Raw genomic sequence first — 14735 nt, forward strand, 5'->3', positions numbered from 1 at the left:
GTTAGACTCTTTTCTTAAAAAAAAAAAAAAAAAGACTCAAGTTGACTTAATGAAATTAAAAATAGAAAATTCAAAACACCTACAACTGTTGTTTTATGGGATGGTTGTGTTTTTGTGAACAATTAAACATCAGTGTCTACCATGAACAATTCAGCCATTGCATTAAAGAGTCCATCATGTGCCATCAGTTGCTTTGGAACAGAAAAAACTCTTAACCAAAAAGATGACAATGTTGATACCGGGCAGGCCTCACTGGGGAGAGAATTCTATATTCAGAGAGCCACCACCGAAATGGTTTTCTCCGTGTTGCCATCCTTTGAAAATCCCTTGGAGAAGGCTCCTGGAGGAGGGCCTCAGATGTTGATTGTAGGGTATGGGTCTTTCATACTGGAAGAGGTGCTCCATCAGTTATTGCAGTCCCAAACCATATAAGACTTTATAGGTTAAAATCAGCACCTTGAATTGGGCTCTTAAAGATATAGGCAGTCAGTGTAAGTAGTCCAGAGCATAGACTATTGAAACGAGATTATCCCTGTCTAGATAGGGTCATAGCTAAACCACCAGTCAAAGCTGGAAGAAGGCACTCTATGCCACCGAGGCCACCTAAGCCTCAAGTGACAGTGACAACTCCAGGAGAACCACCAAGCTTCAAACCTACTCCTGGATGGTGTTGCACTGCCCTTGAAGAACAAGCCGAACATCATTCTTCCAGTCAGAACCATCCACTAACAGCATATCAGTCTTGTCTGGATTGCGTTTCAGTTTATTAGCCCTCATCTAGTCCATTGCCACAGCCAGACATTGATCTAGCACATTCACAGCATCACCTGATGATGATGAAAAGGAGAAATAGGAGCTGCTGTGTCATTGGCATACTGCTGACAACACACTCCAAAATTCTAGATGACCCCACTAAACGGTTTCATGTACGTGTTAAATAGCACGCAAGACAAAACCAACCACTTCAGAACCCCATACTGGAGAATCCACAGGTCTGAGCAATATCACCCAAGCACCCCTGAAACCAGTTATTCCAATAAGAGCGAAAACACTGCAATGCAATCCACTTATCGACCTCAGACAGTTGCCTCAGAAGGATATGATAGTAGATGGTATTAAAAGCTGCTAAGACATCAAGAAGAATCTCAATAAGGCCATACTCCCCCTATATAGGCCATCATACAGACCAGTGCTATTTCCATGACAAAACCTGGCCTGAACTCTGACTGAAATAGATCCAATTAATCAGACTCATCTAAGAGCTTCTGGAGCTGGTTGGCAACCACCTGCTCAAGGACTTCGCCCTGGAAAGGAATATTTGCCTTCAGCCTAAAGTTGATAAGATCTTCCAGGACCAGGGAGGATTTCTTCAGGAGCGGACTTAACTGCCGACTGTTCTAAGCAGGCTAGGACTGTTCCCTCTCACAATAAGGCATTAATTACTTCCCTGGCCCAGCTTGCTGTTCCCTTGCCAGCTTTAATAAGTCCTGAGAGGCAATATGGAAGTGATTGCATGAACTGCCAGGGTTCAGACGAAACGTCTGAACCCTGGCAGATGCAAGATATTTTATTTTGGAAATGCCTCGCAAACTTGTCACAGTGGGTATCTGATGATTCCACAATCTCCTTAGGGCCAGCATATAATAAGCCCCAAACAACCCTGACAAGCTGCTCTGGATAACATACAGAGGATGAAATAGAGGAGGAGAAGTAAAGTTTCCTGGCCACATTCACCACCAATGGTCTTAAACATAGGCAGACACCAATGTTCAGTTGCATCCATTAGGAGTTTTCCTCCATCTACGCTCAAGCTGTCTCCCACACTGCTTCATCACTTTGAGCTTCAGGGTATGCCATGGAGCTCTGAGTTCTACTATTCCAGAAAGGACATTCAGGAGTAATCATGTCAACTGTCCATGGCATTTCTGCATTCCACAGATGGACTAGGGCTTTAAGAGGAGAAGCAGTCATACTAGTTAAAACTCCCCCAGAGACTGTGTTGGTAAAATCCCATGGTTTTCCATTGAGGCTACAAACTCCTGATCTACCCCATACAAAGCTCCCTCAGTGTGAATGTTGACATCTCCCAGAATCAACTGTCTGCAGGTTCTCAACACCACATCCGAGACCACCTCCATCAATAGGGAGACTACTGGGATGTAGACCAACAAAACCTCTAATCTGTCCTGCTGGCCCAACACAAGATGCAAACATTCCAGACTAGTAGTGAGAGAGACAGACAGAGGCTGGAGAGAGAATTTTCATAGACCACAGCAACCCCTCTTCCGTGGCCCTCAAGTCTAGCCTGATTCTGAACCAACTACCCTGGTGGGCACAACTCAGAGAGATGAACTCCCCCTTGCTCACCCATTCATGTTTTGGTTATACATCCCCTATTGGCCGCCTCATCCACTATTAAATCATGCATGAGGAAGAGCTTATTGTGAACCTATCTGGCATTTAAAAGCAGCATCTGGGCAGGTTATTAGGGCAACCACCAAATCTCTGGGTGGGAGGAGGGCCAGAGCACAGCACAGCCATGAACTGTCTGAGCTGTGTTCCCCTGAACTGGCTAGCCCTCCTCCCAATGCCATTCCTCCCCATACTCATAGCCATATTAATTAGAACCCCCTTGATCTCCCCACTTGGCCCCTTATCCTCTCCCCCAGGTACATGATCAAGCTCTAAGGCAAACAACCCCAACACAGACTCCCCAAACCAGTCATCCACAGCTGTTCGAAGTGCCCTTGCACTATCCCCAAAGGGTGAATCCCCCCCCCCTTCTTCCTTGCTGTTGCCACTACTAGGGGCTCTTCCACCCTGTGTCAGACCAGCATATAAAGACCTTCCCCAGGAATAAAGCACTGCTGGCTCAAATCATCAGTCAGCCTGGGGGTGAGTCTCCGCTGTTGCCAGTGATCTCAGCATTCTCCCTAGCAGCAGAAATAACCAAACAGCAGCAGGTAGCAATGCAAAGCATGGCCAGTTGGTAAGGCACAACTCACCTGCTCAGCAGAATATCCAAGCTGCTTTGTCTTTTGCTTCAGGGCTTCACTTACAGCACATATTCTGCAGGCTGGCCACCTTGTGATGCCATGTGTATAAGAACAAATTAGGGAATATGAAGAACAACTATCTTCTACTGATTCTATACGTGAGGTTATTTAATGCAGATTAGAATCCCCATTTCATCAGCATTCAGTAGTAGACAAAGTTGAATTTTTAGGGCAAGGGAATGCTGATTAATTCTGTGTAGACTTCTTTGCTTTCTGTTTGAAAAGTTAGGTTAGCAGGGCCCCAGCTTCAACTAGGGTCATTTGCTTTATCCTGATCCTCATGACACCCACCACCACCCCTTCAGTCTGAGGTAATGGCTTCCTGCTTATAGCAGGTTCATCTGTCTATTATTTTGAATAAGGCTGAAAACGTACTTGCCACAGGCTGAAGTAAAGCTTCTAGCATCAGCCAAAAGTTCATGTACATTTCACAAAGCTAGCGAGTTAATCTTTATGGGCTGCAAATGGCCAAGTCAGTCATTAAGTGGATTTATTCTTTGTCGATGTTCACTGGATAGAGTAGCAAGGATACTTTATTTGTTATAAAGGCAGTAGCAAGTGGCCAAAAGGAGACTCATACATTTACAAATGAAGTAAAAATAGTTGCTCTCAGAACTGGATGTGCTCAGAGCTCCTGGCCTGGCTTGTTCAGCACTGATCAACTGTTTTATGTATTTCCTGTTACAGTCCCCCCCCCCCCGCTGCCCCGGTCCTTAACTTAAAGGACCTCAAGGTAGCATGTATCCCCTTTCTCTTATCCTCATAACAATCCTGTGAAGTAGGTTAGGCTGAGAGTGAGTGATTGGTCCAAAGTCTCTCACTGAGCTTCTTGGATGAGTGGAATTTGGAACCTGTGACTGCCCCATCGCTCTGTTATCCGCAACAGCACATTAGCTCTCATTCCTCTCTGTTTGAGGTTGACTGGGGACTTAAATACATTTCCTTGCCTTTCTCAGCTCCTTCTGTGTAAACATGAGGTCTCTTTCTCTTCTAAAGAGTGACTAGCACTGTCAACGCTGATTTCACCAGTCGTCTCTTAGGAGGCTAGGATTGTGCAGTTTACTGCTGTATGCATGAATCTCTGGATTAGGGCCAGTATTGATAGTGCCATCCAATCATTTTGACAAGTGAGCTTCATTTGTCAGTCAAATGAAAATAAGAAATAGGAACACTTCCATACACATTTCATAATTTTTTCACAACAAATATTGATTTTGTTTTTGTTTTTATGAAATATGGAGTTGTCCATATTATGATCTTTAAAAAAAGCGCATCTTTGAGGTTGTCTTCATGGGGGATTTTCTACGGATTGGGAGCGATTTGAGATCATTTGTGGCACATGATGTTGTGGCCAGTGCACTGCCAACCAGCAGCTTCCGTCTTGAAAAGCTGCATTATTGGAAAGTCATTTTACTCTTTTTCCCCAGTTAAAGTGGCTTCCAGGCAGTTCTGCTGCAGTGTGCCATGCTCCTCCGCATTAATTCCTCCGCAGTGTACCTCTGTGACCTGGCAGTGATGTGGTCAAGGGGTGGGGCTGCCCCTTCCCCCCATTCACTCATTTCCTCATTGGCATACTATCCTCATTTCCTCATTGGCATAACTAGAGTAACTTTCCTGCCTTTCCGACTCATCAAAGTGCTGTTGCACTCTTTCAATCCTTCAGGATTACACTTCACTTCCTTTTCGCCAGTGGGAGTAAGTAGCCTCCATTTCCCCATTGAGAGCCATTGTTACGCGTTTCTCTGATGTTTGTGTTACTTGGAGTCCTTCATGTTTGCTTACTTAGCTTCTTTGATGTCTGTGTTACTTCACTTCTCTGATGTGTTAATTTGCTTCTCTGATGTCATGTTCCTCTGCTACTCTGATGTTTGCCATACTTTGGCACTTGGCTGATCTGTGCGTTACTTCACTGCTTCTCTGATACTTGCATTACTTCGCTTCTCTGAAGCTATAACTTGGTGAAAGTTTGCTGGAATGGGGCAAAATTGGGGTGGTGGGGTGCTCTCATGTGGAACCTCCAGATGCTTGCACTGGATAATCCTGGATTTTGGCTTCTTAATGAAAAAATGTACATAATGGGGAAGGGGGGGTGGGAGCTATAACTCTGTGGCAGTTTGCTGGAATGGGGTGAAATTGGGGTGGTGGGATGCTCTCATGGGGAGCCTTCAGATGGTATACTGGATAATTTGGGATTTTGGGTTCCTCATGGAGAAATGAGTGAACAGGGAGCTTATACTCTATCCTTTGGCATTAAACAAATGTGCATTAGGGCTTTATCTCAATAGTGATCTACCATGTTATCGAGATCATGGGAGCAGAGAAGCCTGTCATTGCTGGCAGGGAGAAGTGGCCAGAGAAGAAAGGGGGGCTGGAGCGGAGGGAGCCGACCCGGACGGATTCTGGGGAGGCGGAGGTGAGTGCTCCGTTCCGCCATGGGCCCCAAAGGGGCCGGATTCTTGGAATCTGGCCTCATTGGGGTCTGTGGCGGAATTCTCCAACATCCCTAGCGAGTATCTAACCTGCCTTTTGTCATTCATAAAAGTGCTACAGCTCTGTTTCTAGCCTTCAGAACTATGGATTAGTTACTATCCATTCATAATAATGTAGTAATAGGGAGCCTGGGCAGGGCAGCAAACAAGCCTCTCTCATTGGTGCCGGCCTCTTTAAAAGAGGCTGTAATCGGGCCACTCCTGAAAAAGCCTGACCTGGACCTGGAGAATGTTAAAAACTATAGGCTGGTGGCCAACATCCCCTTCTTGGGTAAGGTGCTTGAGCAGGTGGTTTCAGGACAACTCCGGGCACTCTTGAATGAAACGGATTATCTAGATACATTTCAGTCAAGCTTCAGGTCCAGTTATGGACTGGAAACTGCCTTGGTCACCCTGTGGGATGACCTCTGCTGGAGAGGGACAGGGGGAGTGTGACCCTGTTGATTCTCCTGAACCTCTCAGCGGCTTTCAATACCATCAGCCATGGTATCCTTCTGGATAGGATGTCCGGGTTGGGAGTTGGAGTCACTGCACAGCAGTGGTTCTTCTCCTACTTGGATGGCCAATTCCAGAAGGTGGTGCTGGGGGATTATTGCTCTGTGCCTTGGCAATTATGCCATGGGGCTCCAGAGGGCTCTGTTTTATCCCCCATGCTGTTGAACATCTACATGAAACCTCTGGGGGAGGTTGTCTGGAGGTGTTGGCTGAGGTGTCATCAATATGTAGATGACACCCAGCTCTACCTCACTTTCTCATCAAACCCAGGTGAGGCAGTGATTGTTCTGAATCAGTGCCTAGGCATGGTAGTGGACTGGATGAGGACCAGTAAACTGAAATGCAATCCAGACAAGATGGAGGTACTGTTAATGGGTGGTTCGTTGTCCCAGCTAGGTGATGTTCAACCTGTTATAGAGGGGGTTGCCCTCCCCCTAAAGAATCAGGTTCGTAGTTTGGGGGTGCTCTTGGACCCAGAACTGTCACTTGAAGCAAAGGTGAACTCAATGGCATAGAGCACTTTTTATCAGCTTAGGGTGGTATACCATCTACACCCTTATCTGGACAGAGATAGTCTAGCTACAGTTATCCATGCTCTGATAAGCTCTTGTCTGGATTATTGCAATGCCTTTGAAAACAGTCTGGAAACTTCAGCTAGTCCAAAATATGGCAGCAAGATTGTTAACAGGGACTGGCCAATGAGCTCATATTATGCCAGTACTTTTCCAGCTGCACTGGCTGCCAGTCCATTTCCGGGCCTGATTCAGAGTGCTGGTATTAACATTCAAAGCCCTTAATGGCTTGGGGCCAGGTTATCTGAAGGATCACCTCCTCCCATATGTGCCTGCCCGGACCCTAAGATCATCTTCATGGGTCCTTCTCCATGAGCCCCTGCCAAAGGAAGTGAGGCGGGTGGCTACCAGGAGGAGGGCCTTTTCTTCTGTGGCACCCTGGCTGTGGAATAAGCTCCCTAGAGAGGTTCGCCTGGCACCTACATTGTATTCCTTCCGGCGCCACCTTTTTATTTTCCCAGCATTTTAGCTACTTAATCTTTTAGCTTTGATGTTTTAAATCTATTTTAAATCTTTGCATTGCTGCTAGGTTTTATTCTGGTTGTACTATTACATTGTGGTTTTAAGCTTTCATTTTTTTATATTGTTTTATGCTGTGCCCCATGGTTTTAATTTTTTGTTAACCACCCAGAGACCTTTGGCTATTGGGCAGTATAGAAATTAGATAGATAGATAGATAGATAGATAGATAGATAGAGCTGCCCCTGCCAGGTTGAGGATGTTCAATTCTACTCCGCCCACCCAACCTGGAAGGACATTGATTTCAAATGCTTTGTGTCCCATGTAAAGCGGGGGTTTAGGTATGGTATACTCCACTTACCTAGCTTCGTTAGTCCCTGACAGACCAAAGCTGATTTCCTGAAAATGCGGAGAATTCTCTGATTCACTTCTCCTTCCATTGTCATGTAGATGGCCCTCTTTTTACCATCATGGGGATTTTCATCAAGCAAAATATTTACACATTTTTATTTTCTGAAAATGAAATTCTGTCCCTTCACCCTGAGGCGGTTTCTTTGGGTCACTTCAGTCTTTTAAGTGATTCTGTGCAAGCACCAGGAAAATCAAAAACATGAAGCCAAACTTCAGTATGTTTGTGGGGACGGGGTTGGGGGTAGAACTGTACATTGAATGTAGTTATAATTCTTTTTATAAGCTTTTTTGTTTTACAGAATTGGAGGCACTAAGGCTGCAGTTTAAGGTGGAGTTGTGGTGAGAGCCTTATTAACTTCTTCCCCTCAGGCAGTTTTTCCACTGAAAATTAGGGCTCTGCATGGACCCCCCACATCAGTTTGGATGCTGCTTTGGACATTCCAAAGCTGCCCCTCTTCACTTCGGATTGATTTGGATCCCATCCGCTTTGCTTTGGATTCAGATCTGAAGCGAGATTTGATATCCAAATCATTCTGATATGATGTTTTCCCATTAACTTGCACTGGAAAATAGAAAAGACCAAAATCTTCTCAGTTTTCATGACAAATGCATGACATTTGGAGACCTCTCAGCCCCCATGGAGGGGATCCCACTTGCCAAAGCGCAGACAGCTTGGCCCAGTAATTGTTGTGCTGGCACAGAAAAAATGTGTTGTTCTCAGAAATTCAAACCAAAGGGCATAAAGGGATAATCAGGGAAGTTAGGTGTTTAAGCGAGGAGGAGGTCACTATCCATAGTCTCTGCTGTAGGTTTTTTTGAAGTGCAAATAACCCCTCTCCCCTAGTACTACTTTCCTATTCAGCTTCGCAGTGGATGACCTCGGACTCTGTTTAGCTGAATAGAATACACATTACCTGGGAATAGATATTACATAGACATAAGATCCATCAGCGGGCTTCCCTCTTCCACTACAGAAGGAGATGCTGCTCCTTTGGCAAGAGTGCTACTGTGCTGCCTGCACCAGCCTCCTCAGACAGTGGTCTCTGGGCACTGCAAACCTGCTGCCCTTCACCAGGATGCGCTGTCTGGACTGGGGGCAACCCAGCTTGGCTACCATTGCTGCTGGTCCTACCAGCACCTCGCCCACCCCGGTCCCGCCAAGACCCCAAAGATTCCTCACAGCGGGCTTCCTTTGCCATACAGTGTAGTATAAAAATTAAATAATATATGGTGTGTAGTGCTTCGCCCACTGTTTTTTTAAATGTGGACTGTGTAGTGCTTTGCCATACACTGTTTACTTGTCCACAACATTAAGTGCGCGCGCACACACACACACACGAGCAAAAGAAAAGGAAACACTGAACTACCTACAAGCAAAGGGGTGTGTGTGTGTGGGGGGGAGACTATAATCCTAACAGAAGAGGGTTTTATTTTTATTTTTTTTTAGGGAAAAGAGATAAAAAATGGGAAGGGGAGGAATACAGGAATTGAGAAGGGCAGGGTGTGTGTGTGTGTGTGTGTGTGGAGGGGAGGGGAGCCAAGAACAAGGAAAAGAAAATACTGCAATTTATTTATTTATTTAAAGTGTAGACAGAAAGTAAGAGAAAACTCAAGAATTGAGAAAGCTGGGGTGGAGAAGCTAAAGAGCAAGACAAGGCAAGAAAAACGGAAGTACTTTTTACTTTTTTGTTTTGTTTTTAAATAAACAAGAAAAGAATGAAATTTAAAACATATTAGAAAGGTGGGGGTGGGGGGAGATAGACAAAGAACCAGGCAAGGAAAGGAGGAAACTCAAACTAAGTACTTTCTAGATCTAGCCAAATAAAAACTCTCTCCCATCATATCTCTCTCTTGCAATGAGCAAATACAGGCTTTTCTGATGGTTGAAGAATTCAGAAGGGCGGTGGGGGTGGGGGAGCCAAACAACAAGCCAAAAGGTACTAAATGTTTTTGGGTTTTAAATAAATAACCTAGAAGAAAGCAAGGGAATAGTTGAGAAGGGCTGTGTGAGAAAGGGTCCAACAAACACACCACAAATCTAGCCAAATAACTTCAGAGCTCCACCTCTCTCTCTCTCTCTCTCTCTCTCTCTCTCTCTCTCTCACACACACACACACACACACACACACACACAGCAAATGCAGCCTTTTTTCTCCAATATATCCAGTGTCTCCACCACCCACCCCCAACCACTGTTACTGATCCGAGACTGCTGATACATTTCAGCAAGTTGAAACATTTTGAAGACAGGCTGTCTGGGCTGATCAGAAGGCATCAGAATAGCTCTGAATCTATGAGGCAGACTGAGGTGCTTCAGGACATCTCAGTGCTGTTCTGATCCACTTCAGATTGTGCCAAGGCACCTCCGAAGTAGCCCACTTCACTTCGGGATTCAGACTAGAGGTGTACAAAACCCACTCACCAATCCGCTGGGGGGGGTCTGCGGCGGGGGGGGAGGCAATCCGTCCCTCCCCCCAGAATCCTCCCCAGCTGGTTCTGCTCCGTGATGAGTCTGCGGAGCCGCCGGCCAGGTCCATCTGCAGCTGAACTTCCGTCTGTTGCCAGTCTGCGGACACAAATGGCATCCGGCGTAGCAGATGCCATTTGCGTCCCCTCTCTTTTCTGTGATAGGCTATGTAAAGATTTGCGTAGCCTATCACGGCAAAGAGCAGGGACGCAAATGGCGTCTGCTATGCCAGATGCCATTTTCTTCCGCAGACCGGCAGCGGACGGACCGGACCCGGCCGGTGGCAGGTAGGATCCATTCCGGGGAAGCTTCATGGGGTGGCGGAGGTGGGTGGTCCGTTCCACCATGGACTCCGAGGGACCGGATTCTTTAGAATCCGGCCTCATTGGAGTCCGTGGCGGAATTCTCTAACATTCCTTATTCAGGCGGAAGTGGTGCATATGCCTACTGTAAATACCCCAAGCTGTTTTTAACCCCACAAGGGAAAAGATACTTATTATGCAGGCATGTGACTGTTTGGTGTGAAGAATGACCCCAGTAATTAAAAAAAAGATGTCGTTTATATGTGGATTTTTATTTTTACAAAGGGAATTTTGCTTCTAAGTTATATATGTACATATACATTTCTGAGAGTCATACTGGTAATTGCAGTTTTAAATTGTAAAGCAAAGGTTGGCTTTTAAATTCCAAATGGTAATATGAATACATTTTTACAAACTGCAGCCTTGGCCTAAATATGGATAATGGTGATTTAAGGTCACGTAGATGATAGCCTTTACATGACCTACTTTCCCCCTCCCTTCAACAGCTGTTCTCCTTCAATAAAGTGAAGCAACTTAAGAGTCAGCTACCCGTTTTCAAGTGCTAAGCCATATTTACTACTTGGGATTAGAGATGTAAAATTTCCAGAAATTTTGAGGCCATGGGGAAGAATTTTTTTTTTTCCGTGGGGTTGTGGAATGTACATTTTGGGAAAAATTGAAAAATAAGCGATACTCTTTTTTGGTGCTCTTTACAGATCTAAAGTCAGTTTGTTGCTTTAAGACCGCCTTCCCCAACCTGGTGCCTTCCAGATACTTTGGACTTCAGTTCCTGTCAGCCTCAGGCATCATGGCCAATGCTCAGGAATGCTGGGCACTGTAGTTCAAAACATCCAGAGGGCACCAGGTTGGGGAGAGCTGCTTTATGAACATAAAACTGTCTTTCTGTTCCTAAAGTTCCTAAACCTTCTGTTCTTAAAGTTATAACTTAGGTATAACTTATTTAGCTCATAAAATTAACATATTTTAAAACTTTTAAAAGTGAACTCATTTAGTAAATGTGTATTGTCTGAATAGATTAGAACTACATTAAATGACTGCTACAGCATCAGAAACACAGGACTCTACAAAACAAAACCCAAGCTGTCAAGAATGCACATTTACTGTCAAGAATGCACAAAGGTGATTCTGTGCACATGTTGGGGAAACTGAGCATAAATGTCTGTCAGTAAAATATACTTCAGATCAATAATTTTAATAAGGAATTAAAGAGAGCCAGTGTAGTGTAGTGGTGAGAGTGACGGACTGGGAGCCGGGAGATCCGGGTTCTAGTCCCCACTTGGCCATGGAAGCTCACTGGGTGACTTTGGGCCAGTCACAGACTCTCAGCCCAACCTACCTCACAGGGTTGTTGTTGTGAGGATACAACGGTGAGGAGTAGGAGAATGTAAGCCGCCTTGAGTTCCTTGCGAGAGGGAGAAAGGCGGGGTATAAATGCAATAAATAAATAAATAAATACATACATACATACATACCTACCTACCTACCTACCTATGTTGGGAATCTTACAGAGAGGATTATAAAACATCCCCCCTCCCCCAGGCTTCATTATTTCTAGACATTTTACATCTCTAGTCTTTCTATAAAAGTCTAGCTTTTAGAAATCATTTTGGGGGCATAAATGCTGGGTAACAATATATAAATACTTTGTCTTAAGTTCTAAAAGAAAATATTTCATAATCTAAAGCTGTTCAATTTTTCCATTTCGGGGGGGGGGGGGCTGTCCTCAAGAAAAAAAAATGGGGGGTTTCCCCCAATTTTTTCTGGGTTTTTTTCTAGGCCTTTACATCTCTACTTGGGATATTATTTTGGGTACATTTTAATAGCAATAATATAATTAAACTTTACCTAATTTGATCTGTGTACTTCTATCAAATACTAGTCACTTTCTAGTAGTTTACTAAACTCTGGTATTTTCATTCGGCTGTTCATGTGATATATCAGGTTACAACTGTTGCTGTCAGTGGTTTCCTTTTCATAGATAGATACTTGCTTCAGTATTGCTGTCTTTCTAGCAAGGCACATGATTAATATTACCCTCCAAATGTGTTATGTTCAACAAGTAAGTGGTCTGGAGTATCATTGTAGGTTGAACTGAAGTGAAGCAATCCATAGACTAGTGACAAGTACTTTTTTCCTAAAGGTCTACTACAAAATTACTTCCTAAGTTGTGCAAAGTTGCACCTTTGTATATGTTAGGGTTTCACAAGTCATTGTATTCTGTTGTGTTGTATGAAACCTTGCTCTTTTAGAATTTCAAAATGGAATAGGTGCTAGCAAAGTGTTATAATTTGTATACAAAAGATAGGCAGCTAGCTGAACAGGTATATCCTGGGGTGTATGCAGCAATTAGGTAAACAGTTAGTTAATGGTTAGTACACAGTCATGGCTGTATGCGCTTAAAATAAAGCAAATTCTGTGGTCACAGGTGGTGACCGTGGCCAGTCTCTCTTCCTAGACCTTTACTGAGAGTCATCCAAGCCTCAGGAGAAGCTTTGCAAAGGGCACAGGGCACTATAGTGGGAAGCTGTGAACAAGGAAGCAAGTGTTTCTTCTATTTGTGCTAGCACTGGATTCAACTTATTAAGTTAAAGCCTGTTTACCTATGTAAAAGAAAAATCTGGCAGCACAAAAATGTGACTTGAGGCCCAGCATTATCAATATGATATAATAGGTCAGATTATTATATTGCTTACTGTACAAATTGTGGCTACTTAAAGTCCAACCAAACAGCATGAACATTTAGCTTCCATCTCACAGATAAATGCTGTTCTGCCCAGTAACTACCAGCCCTTGCTTTAGGGAATTCTGACCACTTAGTCTTCAAGTTATGACCTTGCTAAGTGTTCTTATATATGTGTAATGAGAACCAAACAAATCCTTCATTTTACAAGTACTCACCTAAACAGGTATAAACTCGTTTGAAAGACATGTGGGCTGCATAATCAGTGTTTTAGGTTATGTTCCTGGGTTGTAAAAAATATATTGCCAATACTTGCAAACCAATGTGTGTTAATTGTTATAGCAACCAATTAGTGTGCATGACTTTTCAAGAAATATATGAATTAAGGGTTGGAAGGTTGATTTTAAATCCATCTTCATTCTTGGAGGTTTAAATCAGCCCTGTCTGATTTGTATGGCTATGTTGTTGGCAATCTTCTGTGTGTATATATCAGCTGGATTGGCAGACTTTTTTTTTCATAACGCCTTTTATTATTTTACAGTAATTCTGTGGGGAAGATAACTTGCAGAAAAAATACAGCCAAGAAAAGGTAGGTCCAGATGGCTTTTCCCTAGAGTATATTTTTTATAGGTAAGTGTTTCCCTTTTTGTTTCACTAAGTGGCTAGTTTAGTACAAATTTGGGCTTTGGTGAATTATTGATAATTACAGAAATGATTAAAAAGAGGCGAAAGCATATAGGATTTGATTATATTTAAAGCTGTAACCTTTTAAACACTGTTCAAGTTAAGTTCCTTAGAAGTAATAGCAACTTTTTTGGCCTGTTGATTCCTAACCAAGATGTTTGAGAGTCAGTTCTCTTCCCACTACTTCTGCCCAACAAAAACAGCATTTCCTTTTGTAGTCACTTGGCTGGGCAGTTCTAGATAGCAGGCTGAAAATGTTGGAAGGTGCCCTTCCCAAAGCCAAAGGAGACGTCCTAGAAGGAGAGATCCTTAGGGCATTCTTCCATTTTGTTCTGAGAGCCTGCTGTCTCAATAGTTCACTAAGTTCTGATGTTTCCTGGGTAATGTCACTTCCCAAGGATTGCTGGGAAATGGTGCTGATAGTGTCAGTGCTGGCAGTGTTTCAGCCCATTAAGCCTAAAGCAAGAAGGAGGAGAGCCCTCAATAAGGAGCACCAAATGGATCAGTGGACCCACAATATAGCAAAAAGCTGAGAAAACTCAAGAATGTGTTTGATATATATTGAAAATGTAGGTACATGTAGACCAAACAAAACTTGCTGTGCTAAGTAGAAGCACAAGGTCTCAAATAGACATTGGACCAATGTGTCTTCAAAGTACAACCAGGTGGGGTAACAATACAATTAATTGCAAAAAAGGCTGTGTAGCAAGGATAGAAAGAATATAGACATAACAATACTGAAAACACAGAGTCTCAGTTGATAAGAGGTGATTAGCAAACTTTGGGAATGCAAATGGTGTAACATCTACCATACAGAAATAAGCGATTTTAACAATAATAAGTGATTTATAATAAGTTACCATCATTATATATCAAACATATCCTTTGCGTTTTCTCTGCTTTTTGCCATATTGTGGCTCCATTTGGTCAGCCCACTAAGCACCACTGGTCTTTGAAGAAATGCCCCAGTGAAGATGCTGCAGGATTTTTCCATGCCAGAAATGGCTCAGAGATTAATAAAATCTTAGCATTTATGGCTATCACAGTCTTATTTAAATTGGTATTTGGTACAGGGAAAAGTTGTCTGAAGTCCTGTAAG

General features: G+C 43.5%; 1 protein-coding gene across 11 annotated transcripts in view; it reads left to right on the plus strand.

Annotated features, from left to right (window-relative positions):
- Nucleotides 1-14735, plus strand: part of PCMTD1 (protein-L-isoaspartate (D-aspartate) O-methyltransferase domain containing 1) — a 70813-nt gene that overhangs the window by 15480 nt on the left and 40598 nt on the right. For 8 of the 11 annotated variants that reach the window (XM_084849579.1, XM_084849576.1, XM_084849582.1 and 5 more), the window contains exon 2: nt 13494-13541. The gene's annotated coding sequence lies outside the window, so the exon portion shown is untranslated. Of the gene's footprint in view, nt 1-13493; nt 13583-14735 lie in introns of all 11 variants that reach the window. The other 3 variants (XM_084849583.1, XM_084849575.1, XM_084849580.1) reach the window with 1 other exon arrangement.

The sequence above is a fragment of the Heloderma suspectum genome, chromosome 4 (genome assembly GCF_057233095.1).
Source record: "Heloderma suspectum isolate Gila_16-S chromosome 4, 16-S_ref, whole genome shotgun sequence".
Classification (NCBI taxonomy): Eukaryota; Metazoa; Chordata; class Lepidosauria; order Squamata; family Helodermatidae; genus Heloderma; species Heloderma suspectum.